The sequence below is a fragment of the Eptatretus burgeri genome, unplaced genomic scaffold, assembly GCF_056783735.1.
Source record: "Eptatretus burgeri isolate ZD-2024b unplaced genomic scaffold, Ebu_testis_v1 Ebu_testis_scaffold_94, whole genome shotgun sequence".
NCBI lineage: Eukaryota > Metazoa > Chordata > Myxini > Myxiniformes > Myxinidae > Eptatretus > Eptatretus burgeri.
The window spans coordinates 48,581-67,830 of record NW_028222044.1 but is presented as its reverse complement, the minus strand read 5'-3'; the positions used below and the strand labels follow the sequence as shown (position 1 = coordinate 67,830).

General features: G+C 42.8%; 1 protein-coding gene and 1 long non-coding RNA gene across 23 annotated transcripts in view; one reads left to right on the top strand and one right to left on the bottom strand.

The window, feature by feature from the left end:
• Nucleotides 1-19,250, top strand: part of LOC147007579 (uncharacterized) — an 82,892-nt gene that overhangs the window by 28,990 nt on the left and 34,652 nt on the right. The window lies entirely within an intron of this gene.
• Nucleotides 1,461-15,480, bottom strand: LOC147007580 (uncharacterized). The gene is made up of 3 exons (XR_015054109.1): nt 15,234-15,480; nt 14,963-15,041; nt 1,461-1,816 (listed from the first exon to the last, which is right to left on the bottom strand). It is a non-coding gene; the product is annotated as an uncharacterized LOC147007580 (long non-coding RNA).

Below are 19,250 nucleotides of genomic sequence, written 5' to 3'. Positions count from 1 at the left end.
CCAAAGTTGCGAAATCGTCAATTTTCACAATCTATATCCTCCGCCGTTTATGATCTGATCTTCGAAATTCCTTCGGATTCTGATAATATGGAACAATATCCAAATTTGGTGGGGCCGGGTTTTTGAAATTCGTCTTGGTTATCGAGTCACGTGTCTTCAAAGTTGGAAAAATCGCCGATGTGATACGGTCAAAAAAATTTCGCCCGATCTTAATGAAACTTAGTATGTGGGTAGGGGCCGATGAGTGATGCACGATGGTATGACTTTAGACCTGATTGAAGGTCAATGTCAAGGTCACTGATGCTGTAAACTTGTGAAATCATCCATTGTCAAAATACACTGGTTTACAAAAAAAAACATTTTGAGGCAAGCATGTGAATATGTGTTTCTGACTAAATTTGATATGCTGAATTCAAATTTCTAAACAGTTTTGCTCTGTCACCTCTAGTTTTTTTTGCTTTCACAAATCCCATTTTTAAAAATTATAATCCATATATTTAAAATATAATGTGTTTATTTCATATATATTCAAATGGCATATTGCAGACCGAAACAAAACATCTATTTTTGCAGTGTATTACTGAAATATTTAGATATTTTTGGGTCTCGGGCTTATATGTATACATGTACGAACACGTAAACATGTATATCTCAAAAATTAGAGGCGATGAGTGAAAATGGATTTCGTATCTGAAATCAGCACCCCAAAATTAGGTTAGAACACCTATTTTCAGGCGTGCCTAAATTTTTTTGTAAACCAGTGATATCATCCGCCATTTATGACTCAGAAATGCGGTTTGATTTCTGAGGTCCGGTTTCTATCCTTTTGAAGACACATTGATCAAAAATGTTCCAAATCAACCATTTTCAAAATCTATCTCTGGATAACTCAGAAATGGAGTTTGATTTCTGAGGTTTTCTATCCTTTTTACTCCCGGGCTTTCGTCTGTTCGTTGAACCAAAAGACAAGACGACATCGAAACCTTTCGAAGCTGATCAGAGATCCACATCTACAGAGCTTCAGAGATGACCGTCACCCCCAAGTGGGGGAAATATATATATATGTATATATATATATATATATATATATATATATATATATATATATATATATATATATATGTATATGTATATAATATTGTTGCAAGCCGGGGGTTCGGGTGAGCAGACCATGAGGTGGGGGAAGCTATCTCAGTCCCCACCAGACTCCCCGGAATTGTAGACCATCGTACACTGATAATTCCGTGACGCGGCGGGTCGCTTTACCGACTGGACGCCAATAACTCAACCGCGTGACCTGGGATCCTCCAGTCTGTGGGTTAATCAGGTTGCCCAATTAATCACATGGTTTAATTACCGGGGAACACGCCCTTGGTACACCTTATCCGAACCGGATCACTCTTCCGGATCGGATGCAGCCGATCGACACTGCCAAGGACGTACCGGCGAAAAGTAACGGATCGTTGGGAATAAAGTCCCGGACGATGCTGGATCAATGAAAGACACCACAAAGACAAGCTGGGAACATTCCTTGCAATGATTTATTTACAATGGGCGAGGAAAGGTATGTGGTTCGAAAAAGATTTATTGGGGTGTGTTGTGCAGAGATAGGGGAGAGAGGTGGTGATTTCACAGATTTTGAGGAATGATGACGAATGGCCATTGGTTGAATGTCAAGGCTTTATTTACCAGAGCAGACAAACGGGTTGTTTATTCCTTTATCACTTCCACGATCTTTCAAAGCTGTCAGGCTCCTGAGGCTCGGAATACTTCCTTGCAGCTGCATTGACGCTCCATCCGTTAAAGTTCTGTGAAACTGGAGTAAAAGAGTGAATAACAATGTATCAGTTTCAGGTTTTGGTTAACAAGCAGAGGATACGAAGACTGAACAACAACATATTGGTTTATCCTCGTTACCAACAATAGATTAACTCTGACTCGCTGAGTGACATCATCGCAAATTTGCAACTGACATGCTATCAAAGTAATCACATGACACATCGGACAGTTACGAAAATGGTTACTCCCACCATGGGTCCTCGAATTCGCAAAGGGAATTGAAAAGCAACCACGTGTGCTCCGTTTCTCCCACATCCACTTCGATTATTTCCTACTTCTGCTCGTGACTCTGGCAGAACATGAAATTCTGTCATCCAACAGCGAACATTACATCAGAAATTAGAAGGGCACGCGGTGGAGTGCAGACTCCGCCATGCAATGTCTGATCCGCAAGAACATACAGCTCTGGATAAAATTAAAAGACCACTGCAAAATTATCAGTTTTTCTGGTTTTATTATTTCTAGGTATGTGTTTGAGTAAAATGAACATTTTTGTTTTATTCTATAAACTACTGACAACATTTCCCAAATTCCGAATAAAAATATTGTCATTTTGAGCATTTATTTGTAGAAAATGACAACTGGTCAAAATAACAACAAAGATTCAGTGTTGTCAGAACTCAAATAATACAAACAAAACAAGTTCATATTCATTTTTAAACAACACAATACTAATGTTTTTACTTCGGAGGAGTTCAGAAATCAATATTTTGTGGAATAACCCTGATTTTCAATCACAGCTTTCATGCGTCTTGGCTTGCTCTCCTCCAGTCCTTCACATTGCTGTTGGGTGACTTTATGCCACTCCTGGCACAAAAATTCAAGCAGCTCAGCTTTGTTTGATGGCTTGTGACCATCCATCTTCCTCTTGATCACATTCCAGAGGTTTTCAATGGGGTTCAGGTCTGGAGATTGGGCTGGCAATGATAGGGTCTTGATCTGATGGTCCTCCATCCACACCTTGATTGACCTGGCTGTGTGGCATGGAGCATTGTCCTGCTGGAAAAAACAATCTTCAGAGTTGGGGAACATTGTCAGAGCAGAAGGAAGCAAGTGTTCTTCCAGGATAACCTTGTACGTGGCTTGATTCATGAGTCCTTCACGAAGACAAATCTGCCCGATTCCAGCCTTTCTGAAGCACCCCCAGATCATCACTGATCCTCCACCAAATTTCACAGTGGGTGCAAGACACTGTGGCTTGTAGGCATCTCCAGGTCTCCGTCTAACCATTAGATGACCAGGTGTTGGGCAAAGCTGAAAATTGGACTCATCAGAGAAGATGACCTTACTCCAGTCCTCTACGGTCCAATCCTTATGGTCTTTTGCAAACCTTAGCCTGACTCTTCTTTGCTTCTCATTGATGAGGGGCTTTTCTGAGCTTTGCGCGACTTCAGCCCTGCCCCTAGGAGCCTGTTTCGAACCGTCCTCACCGTGCACTTCACCCCAGCTACCATTTGCCATTCTTTTTGTAGGTCACTTGATGTCATCCCACTGTTGTTGAGTGACATTCGAATGAGTTGGTCATCCCGGTCAGTGGAAAGTCGTTTTCGCCCTCTGCCAGTCTGGAGCTTTGTTGTCCCCAATGTCTGCTGCTTGACCTTGTTCTTATGAACCGCCGTCTTTGAAAATGTAAGGATGGAAGCAACATGATGCTCACTGTATCCCTCTGTCAGTAAAGCCAGAATTGAACCCTTCTTTTCCTCACTCAAAACTTTTCTTTTCAACTCTTTTGGCATGGTCAATAGTTATTTTTTTTTTATTCCAATTACTTTTGAGGTACTACTAGCACTGTTTTTGCCATCCAGTTGGTCCTATAGCAAGAGGAAAGTGATGACCACAGCAGTGTTTTTTTTAATACTTTTCCTTGTTAAATAAGATTCACTTCAGGTGATCACCTAATCAGTACCTCATGAAGTAGAATGAGGTGTGCCTGTGTTGGAATTCAACAGACACTGGAATGGAATGGCTGCCATACATGTGGAGATGCTGATTTAAAAATTTTTTTGAGTGGTCTCTTATTTTTTTTCCAGAGCTGTATCTGGCCCATTGCATTTTTGAAATGTCATGCTAGACAGTATTGTATCATTTTTGGCCTGATCTCTCAATTGTGAAGAATCACTTTTAAATTAAATAATTTTCGTTTCTAGATCTTCACCAAAATCGAAACAATTCGTGTTTCCCACATACCCAACATGTGCATCAAGTTTCATCCGAATCCTTCCACAACTTTTTCAGATATCGTGATATATTGTTGTGGTTCCACCAGCACGTCACCACGAGCACGACCCTCGATGGAGCACTGGGGCCGTCTCGGCTCGATCGCCCGGAATTACAGATCGCCGGCCCAGAGAAGTCCGAGGTCGCCGGTCCTGGTTATTTTGGTCCGAAATACGCCAATGGGTAGATCACGTGGGGTAGGGTTAACTGCCAACTTCAACTTACCTAAGTACCCACGTGATCCAGCGACTGGGGTACTTCACCCTCGGCGGAACTCGAACGGAAGCGAGCCGCTTAAGCGAGCCCGTTCCGTGTGCGTAGCCGAGCGGTGGTATCGCCGAATTCCGCCGGCCCAATTATCCTGTTACTCCATTACAGTAGCAATGGCTGCTCACTTTCCCGCACGCACGACACACCCAGCCAATGCAGAAATGACATGTCGAGCTGAGTACATTTAACAATTGGGGTTTATTTATGCAGGTAATAATGGGGAACTAGGGAACATAAAGAGCAGAACTAAACCGATTATTATTAAGCACGTAAATACAGGCAAAAACACATACATTTCACTACTTATCAGATGGGCCCACGGACACACACACACCCAAAGAATCGGATCAATGGTCTTTCTTAGGAGCTGCCTCGGACCTGTCCACCTCGTGTGGTCTTCGAGCTGACGAGAGACCCAGACCAGCGTCGCGAAGCGGTCCGCAGAACCAGGCGCCAGCGAGACACCTCCAATCCATGTGATGCAATCAGCGCTGGACCTGGCCAGAGATGCGCACTCGACAGACTGGATGCGCACTTGACAGACGGGACGCGCTTCGAGCCCACTAACGCAAGCATTCGTTGCTCCTTTTTCATTGTCCCCCGAGATGTGATGTCCACGAGCAGTGATGTACCTCATCAAGATGAGCGCCCAGATGACCACCAAGGCCATGTACTGAGATGTGATCTTTTTAGCAAGCTCTGCGGCCGCGTATTTATTCGCCCTGTTTCGGGGGGGCGGGGGAAAGGGGGAGGAAAAAACGTCTCCGCCCTCTCCGTTCTCGATCTGAGGTGGTGTGATCCCGGATTGGGCAAGGGGCACACCCCTCCCATCCTGGGCGGAGTCTCGAGCTGAGGTGATTCGGCTTCTGGTTGGCCAAGGGGCACACCCCTCCCATCCTGAGCAGAGTCCCGATCTGAGGCGGTGAAGTCCTTAATTGGCCAAGGAGGCCCACCCATCTTCATTCTGGGCGGAGTCCCGAGCGAACTCCCGCCCACATTCGTGGTCAGTGGTGTTTGGATAATGGCGTCGGGCAGAGCGAGGTGAAGGTGAAACGATGCTGGCATGGTTGTAGTTGTTGGTGGTGTGAATAAAAGAAAAGAAAACCTGACTATTAATCATAAACCACAGCACAGGAACATTTAAATACCCGTTAGACAAGGGGAAAGGGCTATCTATAAAACACGTACTTACCAAGATAACTAATCTATAGGAACCTGAATGGTGTTCTGTGAATTTCCATAACCGCAACAATATATTCGGTTAGCCCAATTTCACAATGGGGAAGAATCACTGAATAAATTCTCGAATCCAGATACAGATCTTCACCAAAACTGAATCGATTCTTCCTTCTCACACACCCAACCTGTCTACAAAATTTTATCTGGATTCAACCACAACTTTTTGAGATATCCTTGCACACAAACAAAAAGATAGAAAGCAGTGAAAACATAACCTCCTTCAGCTTCGGTCAGAGAGGTAATTATGTCATCAGCGAACATCACAAAATCCACTTTTGAAAATAAATGCTTCAAGGTGGTAACAGGAAGGATCAAATGGCGACCAAATCATGCATGCACGGACTTGTGAAAATTACTGTCCAATTGTGAATGTGCATTCACATAAATCCAATTCTGGATCTCTTGAAAAAGCTCAATGAGAATTGTCATGTTAGGCACTTCCAAGGATTTTACAACATCAAAGACTCGACTGTTTATTACAGTGTAAAGGAAATCAGTCACTACTTTGGTATCAGATAATAAGGTTGTGCATCAAGAGCTGACAGCACATCCATCGATCCAGCTCAGCCCACCAGACTCCTCCCCCCATGTCCTGTCACGTCCCATGACTTGTATCTATGCATCAAGCATACTTGCATTGTACGTTGTATATTTGCATTATAACACATCTCCCATTGTTTGAATGCAGTGGGTGGACAACTCGGCCTTTGCATTAAAGTTCTGTACATTTCTTAAACTGAGAAACTATCAATATCACTCTCTCACAGATCAAGTCTGGGCCCTGATTGTTTATTTGCCAGGCCTTGTCCTGATGGTGGGTTCAACTCATTTACTTGAAAGAGTCGGTGCTGGTGAAACAGGTGAAGCCTCCAATGGCTGGTCTGACGCTTTGGATCCTCCAGTGTCACTCTGTCACCTGAATGGGCACCAGCTTATTCTGGTTCCTCCTAACTGTCCCGTGTGCCACGTCAATCAGGAAGGCATGAGGAGTTGAATGTGCAGACACCACAGTCCCTTGAAGTTTTGCATCTCTGATCCACACTTTCCTCCAAGGTTTCTTTCCTGGTGTCTCCTATCAAAGCACTTAGAATGCATCCACCTCTTCTCCCTTTCTTTGAGATCCACAGATCTTTTGTCTGGAAAAACTGGATCCAACACTGCTGGAAAGATAGGAACAGCGGTGCATAACTTACGCCTCAGCAACACTTGTGCTGGGCTGCACCTGTTCCACAGGGGAATTGCTCTGCATGTGAGCAATGCTCAATACGGGTTAGCCGCTTTCTTCAGGAGGTTTTTCTAAAAAAAAACTCTGTCTGAAGAGCTCGCTCTGCCTCCCCATTACTCTGAGGGTGCTTGGGACTGCTGGTCACATGGTTAAACTCATCGTCTACCGCAAAGGCTGTGAAGTCTCCACCTGAGAAATGCAGACCGTTATCTGCAACGAGCTTTTTCCAGAATGCCATGTCAGGTGAAGATTGACTTCAGTTGGACAACTCCATCTGCCGACCTTGTGGGGGCGAGTTGCGCAATTTCCACATATCTTGAGAAATAATCCACTACGAATAAGTAGTTACTGTTGTTCATTGTGAACATGTCTACTCTAAACCTCTACTGAGGTCCATCAGGTCGCTTGGTCGGCATTAAAGGCTCTACGTAATTTCTTCTTTCTTCAATGGATTCTCTGCAATTCAGACCTTGTTCATTTAAGTGACCGCTTCGTGCTGGCCACCACACTTTGTCTAGCACGTTCCCTGCACTTCACTACTCTGTTGTCCCTCGTGAAGCTTGTCAAGGATACTGTTCCTCATTATAGAGGGAATTACTGACCTTGTTCCTTTTAGCAGAAATCTGTTTTGCACTGTGAAAGACTGCGCTCAATCCAGAAGTGTGTCAGCAGTCCAGTCTGCTACAATTAGGCCATCCTTCCATGCACAGTCATCACCGTTGAGCACACACTGCGTTTCGCTGCTGAAATCTGTCAGATGGCTTGGACTTGCAAGTAAGTCTTCACTGACTGTGTCTGGGTAATTCCACCGTAACGGACGTAACATTGAGACAGAACTTATTGGCAGTTCTCAAAATTTTTTCATGAAGAACAAGGTTATCGTACCAAATATATTAGTTTATTTTGTGCAGTGAACACAAAGGTGCCAGGAAATGGTAATTATATGAGATTAAGAATTTTTGCCTGAGTGCTACGGTATGAATTTTCGTAACGGGCGTAACCTTCAAAATACCCCCTTTTGCATGATGATCGTTTTGCTCACAAATTTCTGTGGTGTTTTACGACAGAAGACTAAATCTGGTATAGCAGCTTGGCATAGGTACGTCATTTTTTTCCAGTATTTATTTGAGGAATTAATGATACCGAGTAGGTAGTACTATGGCAAATGTAATGTAACGGACGTAACAACAGCGTAACGGACGTAACATATCTGGACGTTGATTAATAAATGTCCGGAGATGCTACCACAATGTATACAGACACTGCTTGATGAATGACTGGCCAAAACAGGGGTGTCGACACATTTCAACATTAATAAAAACCAGTTAAACCACTTTTTAGTGGGAAGTTCGTCATTTTTCATGCTGGTCATCTGGCACGGTGTAACTGATGAGCTACTACAGGAAAAACTTAGTCAATTTCAGAGAATATAAATAAATGGATTCATTTTTTTGTTAAACATTTGGGTAAATGTTTTACAAAACAATGAATCCATTTATTTATATTCTCTGAAATTCAAAAATTCATACATCAAATCCAGGAACAAAAATACTGGAACAAGAGACATTTGTTCATCGTAATTCCGAAAAATTTGGTGAACAGCATGCCAACGTCAACGTCGAAATCAGTAAAACTTTGAAATCCTGTGGTGAACTTGAACGTTCAACAAACATACACATTTTGACTAACGACGATCAAATGCAGCATTGATTTCAGGCAGGCAAGGGACTTCGAACGAGGACACTCCCTGTAAACCAACGGGACCATAAAAAATGACTGACTGATGGACGATGTCAATGTCATCCTTCGCTGGCCACTTGAATGTTGCAACTCCACCAATCGTACTCTGATGAAGGAACTTTACAGTCCAGAACCCATCGCGTTCACCACGACTGCGAACACGGCCGATGTAAAACCGTGTTACGAAGTCCACGGCATAATAAGCTTCCGTCTCTCCATCAATATGGTGCTCTGATGCACTGTCGGGCTCATCGGCTGCCTTTACCAGCTGGATGATCTTAGAGGGTGGCTGCAGCCCTGAGAAACGGCTGATCACTGCCTCTTGAAGAGAGCCAGGTCCAACACACTTGAAGAAATGATGCGCCCTCAGCTGCGGGATGGCACTCGGTTCCATTTCGGCCCAGAGGGTGTCCAATTCCTGCCGCACGATGTCCGACGACGGAACATACAATATGGTCACACCTGGACAGCATTCTTGAGTGACCTGAGCGGAATCCTGGACAACTACTTGTCCTTGAAGGATCCGTCACCACACTGCCCTCTTCAGCGTTACACCAACACCGTTGACTGGGCCTTTTCCATGTGCTGTTCCAAAAAAAGACCAGTCAATGTCCGTAAGGGTGCCGGACATTTTTGAGGGGCACAGCAGGAGGCTCAGGTTATACCTGTTTTTGAATTGACTGCCGGCGCCATCGGAAAAGATATGTAGTTTTTCGATGGTCTCGTTCTCGTTTTGGTTTGCCGCTTCCAGGATTATGCGATTGAACGCAGCAACAGCGTTCTTGTCATGACGGAGTTCGTCACTTACCACCACATACGACCGAACACCATCAGGCGTATTAAGCACCGTTGTGAAAAGTGTCACGCTGTCATTTCGCCAGTGAGCAGCCATGATTTCGTTTTGATGCTTCAAAGAGAAGTTTTTCCAAAAAATCTTCTTGTAGCACAGCTTCTTTTCTGCCAAGGTGTTCCTTCAGGACCTTTATCTGGTGCAACTGGCATTTGGCTATGAAAACTTGTCTCCTCATAATGGCAAGTTGTTTGAGGAGCTCTTCCTTTGCCAACTTAATCGTTGAAGTAATTTCCACTTTCTTGTACTGATCATTCCATTGGAGATGGGAGCAGGTCAGCTCTTCACTAAGGTGGCTTTCCTGGAAGATGTTCTGAACTTTAGCGTCGTAATCACTACACTGGGTACAGTCCCCGATATGGCATGCCAGGTTGGATCCACAGACCGTTCTTGCTATCAAGTCCTCACTGTTTGGCAGGAGTGGCATGCATTTTTGAATTCCGCTCACGAGAAGGTCGAAGTTCTCATGATAGGAACACAGCACACATTCTGATCTTTCTCCGACACCGGTAGTACATTAACTGGTCGCAGCGATGCAAACTTCGATTTTCCAATCTCCATTTCAGGATTCTTCAATCTGAATAACTTGTATGCCTCCATCACATTCATGATCATAAGCTTTATCTGTAACTTTTGCTTTTGGCCATCAATCCGAACAGTTACCATGTCTTTCCTACCACGCATCTGTCTCGACACTTCATCACTTATGTAAAATGAATGGACAGCTTCCTCAGTTGCTGGAGAAAACGGCCTCTGCTTCGACTCCGTCAGTCCACTTCCCACACCGAACTTCTCCGCCATCTTTTTCACAACACAGTTTTTTTCATGGGCTGGTTGGTAAAGCTTTACCAGCACGACGTGCTGCTTTCCCAAAACTCTGGCCCGATCTGAAGACTTGGGATGGACCACCAGATGTTGGCGATTGCAATGTTCTTTTCTCATGCTTTTTTGCATCCTATGCTTTGCTTTTGCCCTTTCTTCACGATTTTTCTTGTTATTCCATTGGGTGCGGTGGTGCTTATGTTGTTCTGCGGTTTTTTTTTTTTCTTTCGTCATGCTTCTTTTGCTCCGACATACACTGTCTGTACAGCCGCATCCTTTCCGCCGCCGAATTGGCCATCTGTAAGATTGTTTAAAATATTAAAATATGCGACATTAGAACACGAGACCTAAATGGCGACATTGAAACACGAAACATTATTAATTGAAAAGCTGTGAGAACACCAGTTCTTGTGCTGGTATGATGATTCAGGCCAGATTTAGGATTCGAATCGTACTGAACGCATGCCAGTACGTATGACAAGGATAGTATAGCCTAGTAGACACCCAAAAAAGTGAACACCACACTATGGGATTTGAACCCACAACCACGAGCGTGTTGTTATTAGTTACTAACCCACACGGCCACTGCGACATCCACCGTAACCATGCTCTTGCGTAATATATTAAGTAACTTCGCTGTCCCACATGTCGGGACATGACGCACTACTTGATAGCTTATGGATACATTCTTAGCTCAATTGTTGTTAGATCTGACATCAAAAACGTGCCCCAAAGAAGCTATGTCTGTTTATTTACACCTTTTTGGCACCATTTGGTCTATGAGTGGGTCTGGCATCAGAAGACAGCCACTCCAATTCTCAATAACCGGAGTGGGGAAATACGGACAGGGAATCCATTTCGTAACGGATGTAACCCTTTGGCATGTTACGTCCGTTGCGGTAATTTTAGCATCGATAAAGGGTATAATTCTTATTGGTCTATGTTACTGTATTAGCCGTACAATTAACCAAGAAAAACATAAATGGGAAGGTTGGAATATCTTGAGCCATGGAGAAAAAAAGGACAATTTTATAATTTTCGTAACTGACGTAACATCAGCCTATTCGGATTTCGTTCCGCATAAAGAAAACTTATAAGTAGAATTCAGTCAGAACTAACATTTCATGGTGAATCTTCAACATATGCTATATGTACATCACTAACCTTTTTTGGCCACGAAGTCTTCTTCAACTCGGATGCCGTTGGATATGAAATTGGGAAAATTGATGTACTTCTGATAGACGTTGAGGCAAAAACAAAATGGCGTCCAAATCACGTGACAACAGGTCCGCAGCTAATATTGCAAAAGTTAAATTATTTCCATTCCTGATCTGACATATGGTATATAAGGTTTAATGAAAAATGTACTTTCAAAAAATAGCCACCTGGTAACTTTTCCCATGGAATTACCCGTCCATGTCGATGTCAGTGTCCTCCATAAGTTCTGTGTTAGATTTGCTCCCACTTTCACTGGTATGAGCGACAGGCTTTTGCCTACGACGTGTAAGATTGTGTAGGAGTACCTCATCACTTCCACCCAAAATCTCTGGATCCTTGGCAGAATTGCGTCGAGAGCTTGTGCTCCCAATGGTCTCACAAGTGGCTTGTGATCTGTTTCCAGGTGAAAGTGCTTTCCGGTGATGAATTCTCCGAACCTCTCACATCCCCATGTCAGGTCTAATGCTTCTTTTTCTGTCTGAGCCTAACGCTGCTCCATCAGCGTCGGTGACCGTGATGCGTATACCACAGGCGTCCAAAGTTCCACCTCTTTTTGCAGGGGGACTGCCCCCAGTCCAAAGGATGATGCATCTGCTGATGTTTTCCGTTCCCTGTTTGGGTCGTCCAATGCAAGCACTGGTGCAGAGGAGAAATCCAGTTTTAACATTTCAAATGCTTTTTGCTGCTCTCCCCCAGTACCAGTGGTTTTTCCTTCCCAACAGGTCTCTCAGTGGTTTGTCTTTTCCAGATAAATGTGGGATAAACTTCCCAAGCTGGTTTTCCAACAATAAAACTCCTTTGTTGGATGATGTTTATTGGCTCTTCCATCTCCTGGAATGCTCTGGTTTTATCTGGGTTTGGCCTCATTTAATCTGCCGAAATGATGTCTCCCAGGAATTTCACTTCATGCTTTGTGAATTCACACTTATCAGTGTCGAGTGTGATCCCTGCCTTTTGAGTTCTCTCCAACACTGTGTGCATTCTAACATCGTGCTCTTCCTGCGTTGCACCCCAGATGAGAACATTGTCCATGTGACGTTCTACACCTGCAAGACCATCTGTGACTTCCATCACCATTCTGTTATGGAAGTGTTCTGGGGCTGAGTCGATTTAAAGTAGTATCTTCCGAAAGGTTTCATGAAAGCGGTGGTATTTCCCAAAATCCCATGTTGGCATCGAGCTTGTTGAAAATCTACGCTCCTGCAGGCATACCTCAGGTTTGATCGACCAAAGGTGGAATGTAATTCTCCCTGTGTGCTCGCTCATTAAATTTTATCATATCCACACAGACCATGTATACCTTGGTCGAGGCTCGTATGAGAGCTAACACACAACTCACAGCAAGGAGGCATGAGACAAAAGGGGCGGGAGTGGAAGGGACAAAACAGTGGGGAACAGACACATTAGGTGAACTGTGGAAGGGAGAGGGATGGGGATGGGACGGGGAACATGGCGAAGAGAAGATGGACATTTCAGGGACTTTCAGGAAGGAAAGCAGGAGAAATGAAGGAAGTGGGCTTGGGTGGATTATCGGGGGTAGAAAAGATCGAGGATTTGGATGGGGGAAGATAAGAGATGGTGGTGAACAGCTGTTTTGAAAGCCTGGAGGGAAGAATGGGAAAGAATAGAGTGAGGAAGTTTATTCCAAAGGCGGGAAAAAAGAGGAATGAAAGAGTGAAGATGAGCAGTGTTCGATGAGCAGTCCTCTTCTCGAATGATGACCCCCATGCGCTCCATTCGCTCTATTTCCTGCTTCACTTTTTCCAGCAGAGGGAGTGGCACTCATCTGGGTGTTTTCAGTGAAAAGGGCATCATATCTGGCTTCAGTTTAATTGTGTGTGGTTGCTAAACCATTTCTAGATGGCTGCATATCTTTGGTTAAGTCTCTTTTATCGTTTCAGCATTATCTCGCCTGGACACTAAATTAGCTTGGCTCCAGCTGGTCTGCCCAACAGAGATGAATGTAGATTTTTGATGACACAAATATCATTTTTTGCAGTCTTCTTCCCCATTGCGCAGAGTCTCACTGGCTTCCCCTAACATGAAGAGAGGAACTTCCCCTGGTTCTCACAGTGGTTTTGGACTTTGGTTATGCTGCACTTGTTGCCTCCCTTGTACTTATTACACTCCTATGTAATGCCTTTGTACACATTCTCTGGGATGACGGTTACATCTGCTCCTGTGTCAATTTTACACTTCACTTTCACATTTCTTCTTACCCTGACGTCTGACTCTGTCAATAGGTGAGCTTTTCAAATTGTTTTCTCCTCCTCCTCATTCTCCTCACATCTACGGCATTGCTGTGATTGGTCTGCCCAGCCCATGTGACCCTGACGTTTGACTCTGTCAATATGAGGGGTTTTCAATTTTGTTTGTTTGTTTGAATTTCAACCAAACACTGGTCTTTTCCTGCTACTATACCTTGGAAAAGGCTACTGTCCTTCGTAACTGCGTGCACTGCTTTAGCCAATTTGCAAACTTTGCGAAAGTGTCCCCTTTTCCCACACGTGTGACATGTTACTCCTTGAGCTGGTTGGTGTGTGTGGACGATTTTGGTGACATCATGTGTGTGTTGGCGATTTTCCGCATGTCAGTTAGATTCTGTGATTTGTCTTGCTATGCTGTGTAGCTGGCCGAGCATGTGCATGTGGTTCTGACTTGTACGAATGCTTGTGCTCGTTGGCCATTGCAGCATCTACAGCACTGTTCACATCACCACTTATATCTGTCTGCTGCCGTTTTATCTCCTCCGATTGCCTCACCATACTTATTGCTTGAGCGAGGGTTAGATCTTTGTCAAACTGCGTTTTCCAACGAATCACCAATCTGTCCCTGATGACCTCAACATGAAGTGTTCCATAATTGCAGTTTTCGGCGAATGCATTTCATGATGTGACAAATGAGTCCATTGACTCGGTGATCTGTTGCAGTCTGATTAAATGTGGCCCTCTCAGAGATTACGTTTTTCTTTTGCATGAAAAACTCATCAAAACTCTTTCATGACGTCGCACAACAGCCATTCATTCATATCCAAGCTTTGTTCTCTCAGCACGTCATCTGCTTTATTACCCATGCAGTGCACTCACGTGTTCACTTGCTTTTCCTGAGATGAAATATGCAGATGGCTGGCGAGTCTCTTGCTCATTCCGATCGATTTATCCCATTCTTGTGGTTTCAAGAAGTCAAATTGCGCCAGAGGTTGGATGGTGAAGATGGTGCTTGTCGCTGCATTTTTGCTGTCCATCATGTTTTTCTGTGGTTTCTTTAAAACTCTACTGTTGCAGCAATTCTGAGACCGTCGTGTTGGCCGCTTCCAAGAATTCCACAACAGCAAAGGCTCAACTGTTTATTGCAGTGCAAAACAAACCAATCACTTCTTAGGTATGGGATAAAAAGGCTGTGCCTCGAGAGCGAACAACAGCATGTCCATCGCTCCAGCTCAGCCCGCCAGACTCCTCTCCCCATATGACGTGTATCTTTTCATCAAGCACCCTTGAATTGTACATTGTATATTTGCATTATAACACAAGCATAAGACTTACCATCGATGCCTTCACGTTAAACCTCGTTTCTCCATCGTGTTCCCAAAAATTTCTGAAACCAAGGATGCTCCGTCATTTCCTGAAGACAAAATGTTGCACAATAATGTTCAGGAATCACAGAAAAACACCACAAAACCTCTCAAACCCCCTCCCCACCCCCAAATATCACAGCAGCAACAACCTAAGATTGGCAGCTCAGACCGTGCTGGTGAACTCATTTAAAGATTCAAAATACAATCTCCAAAATTTGCATCTCATTGTGGTCACTGACCTGCATCGAGATCCTCTTTGTTGCATCTTCACTTATCATGGATGACCAACAAATGTCGAGACTCTGCAAGCCATTGGTTGACGACCCCTTGCTTCTCGACGCCGTGTCCTGTCAGCCATTCGAATGAATTACACCAAGGAACGAATGAGTGAAACCGCACAAACCGCTCACATTCGTACCTGGGTCCCAGAATGCAGGTGCGTCCCTTTGTAAACATTCCCAAACACTCCTTCCCCAAGTTTTTCGATATATCGAGGTTCGAAACCTGCAAGGAAACATAAAAACCTCATTCACTCCAAAAGGACATTCTGACAGCGAAGAAAACAATAGAATGTAAAAATAATATTTCACATTCTGTACATCTGAAGGATGAACCTGTAGTGGAGCAGCAGGGGCCACCAAAAGAGGGAGATACCCACACCAACAATACCACATTTTCTAATGTGGTTATTATTGACCACCTACTATCCCTGTACATGAAAACCAATGATGCCAGTCTGGGAAATGGTGGCATTCTGAGAAATAGGTCAATTTAGGTCGTTGACCCTTGAATTTGGCAATATTTACTAAAACGGCTATAGTTTTTAAAATCAATGTTACAACACCTTGATATACATCAAACTGATCCTAAGACGATAGGCTATAACATGCAATAACAAAAAGAACATGTGGCTGAAAATAGTAAGTACAGAACCAATTTTTTTTCAAATTTTGCCGCCAAAATCCAAATTTTCATGTTTTTCATATACTTTTTGCATCACTCATCACATGCATAATATAAAAGTATCAAATATTAAGCATTAAAAAGTTTCTCTAGAGTCTGCTGCAATTATTCATATATAATACATTGTATTATCTTAAGTTTAAATCACATTTTCATCACATTTTGTCCAAGATGCCTGAAAATTCCTGAAAATGGTATTATTCACTACTCGTGGCATATGACCATGAACTTGATTAACTTCATATTTATTAAGAGAAAAATTTGTTTCAAATATTATATTGTCACAAGGAATTGTATTTGTTGATGAGTATATCAACAACACACAAGGATGGATCCAGGATTTGTGTAAATGGGGGGGGGTACAAATTGTTATAGTAGACTATAAATATTTTTTAAATGGTAATTTTTCAATGTACTTTGTTGAAAATAAATTTCAAAGAAATATTGAGGACTATAGTGGCTGTTTGTACAAACTCTCCACTTTTGGCATCAAATGCAATCTTTCTAACAAAATTATCAGTCACTAAGATAAATGCCAGGAAACTGTCAACATTATTGTTACATATGTTGATATGTAGTCTGCATCTGAGTCTGAATTATCACTGTAAAATGCAGAGAGAGTAAAGGGATTTGAACATGATATGTCCCCTCCATCCACCAAGGCTTCACAGGTGCATGCTGCTGTGCATGGTTGGCCACTCTCCAAGCAAGAACACTCCACTGCACAGGTATTTGGTTGACAGTCACACACAAGGTCATTTAACAACTTTGGAGCAGCTGGCGATTGACTCATCATTTGAGGCTGGAGACCAATGCCACCTGGGCTGTGTTCGAAGCCATATGCTGTTGCATCAGGTAAGGTTGGAGAAGGGTAAGCAGCTTGTCTCCATATTAACAGCTGATAAGCAGAGCGAAGTCGATGCAGACTGAAAGCATCTTCTGTTGGTGGTCGTTTCTTTCCTGGATGTTCCTCTGTCCAGTCTTCTGACACCTCAGGGCATTCAATGACATGCAGTTTGTCTTGCCATACATGTCGCCAACAAACTTTGTAGCTGCCATTTCTATCTCCTTTGAAATGTTTTGCTCATCAGATCCGAGCAGACCAAGAGGCTGGAACTGGTCGGCTTTCTGCATCATTATCCTAAAGGCAGTGCACTTTCCATGGCCGAAAATAGAGCTTACCGTATCACAACCAGTCACGCAGCAGACTGACAGAAGAATTGTCTGCTGTTCAGTGGTGAGTGTATCATAGATGGTGTGTACAGGTATATAACGGGTAAGCTGTGTGTGCCTGCCATCATGACCAGTCAAAAAGAAGATCTCTTTGGTCTTGATTGCTTGTCTATGGTGAACTAAGAGGACAAGAACATCAGTATCAGGGCTGCACACCACAATAGTCTGTGCCCCTTCATCTGCTGCAGCTACACCTTGAAGTCTGGTCATCATGTCATCATCTCGCTTAGCCTTTGCAGCTTGAAGAACTCGAGTGTACATGTTGGGATGCTCAGGGTCATCTTTCACAGATGACTCTACCATGGACCAAGATAATCAGTGCTTTGAGCTGCAAGGATCACTACAGATGAAACAGCGAGATTTCCAGTCAAACTTCACAACCGATGCCTTGGATCTTGTAAAGCGGTTGGCACACCCACCACTTGCACCATCACCATTACCACTACTAGAATTGCCACCATCATCCAAAACTACATCGGAGTTATCAACTGTTTTAATAGCTCTTCTGATGTGATGTTGGCTTACATATGTTGATCTGCATTGTCTATGATACCTGAACACCACTGTTCCAGAAATTATATCAGATTCATGGGCCAAAAGTTTCTGACGAACTGAGTCATTCCGTTGTCTGCATGCTGAGAATAAGGACCGTAGTTTGTTAAGAACTGGAGTGACTGGCTGTTCCTTTGATGAAAAGGGTTTTGTGCAGAAAAGACACATCAATGTCAATGGTATCTTCTCCCTTAGCTTTCTTGGCAATGGGAGCAGTATCAAATTCTGCATCCATATTGTAATGATAGACTGTTCAGTGCTGTTGAAGTAATCTTGAGGACACTAAGACAAAATGTGGATCTGCCTGCAAGTGTAAAAAATATTGGTTACCAATAGTTTGGCAGAATATGTCTATTTAATCCACGAAATTGAAAATAATTCAATGTAAATTCATAAGTATTTTAGACCTCGGGATAAACCCGAGTCGTCGGACTTTATTCTTTTACGGGGATAATTTTTCACAACACTATGTACCTTGCATAAAATTTATGCAGTAATGACTTCCATTTTAGACACATTCTCATGACAATACTATTTAAGCCAAGCTCAACAGCCTGTAGGCAAAACATTCAGTCTACAACATGTTTTTCCATCAGAAAATTTGCTACATGGTAATATATCTTCATCACAAGACTATTCATAATTAAAAAAAAGAAACAAATATTTTCATACTTACATTTTAACAGAGAAGAGGATGTCACATAAAACATGCTGCAGTATGTGTAGTCTATCGCATCTGTTCAAGTGTGACTGACCTAATTTCATATACATTGTAAACTCATGGCTGATGAGAGTGCTATTTATGGCAGTGCCACATGTGGGGACCATCTCAGGAATGTGGGGGGTCATCTCAGGATTATTGTGGCATATGGGATCAACTTGGATAATCCAATATTCTTTGTCGGGGGCATTATTTTAGGGTTGGTTTAAGGGGTGGCACTTTTTTAGTGCATATGTATTTAGTGATATTGAGGAAGGGGGAGGGGGTGTTAGTACATAGGTATTTGTTACCCCCTCCCCCACCCCTTCCAAAAATTCTGGATCCATCCCTGTGTGTTATTGATATACTCATCAACAATTATAATTCCTTACAACAATATATTAATTCAAAGACATTTCATATGAAATTAATGGTCATTTGCCATGAGTATTGAATAATACCATTTTCAGGTATTTTCAGACATCTTGGACAAAATGTGATGAAAATATGATTTATCTTGAAGATAATAGAATATATTATATCTGAATAATTGCAGCAGACCCGACAAACTTTTAATGCTTAATATTTGATACTTTTATATTATGCATGTGCTGAATGATGCTAAAAGTATTTGAAAAATGCGAAAATTTGGATTTTGGGGAAAAAAATTTGTAATAAAATTGGTTCTGCACTTACAATTATCAGCCACATGTTTTTTTGTTGTGCATGTTGTAGCCTATTTTCTTAGGATCAGTTTGATGGATGTGAAGGTATTGTAACATGAAAATTATAAAAACTATAGCCATTT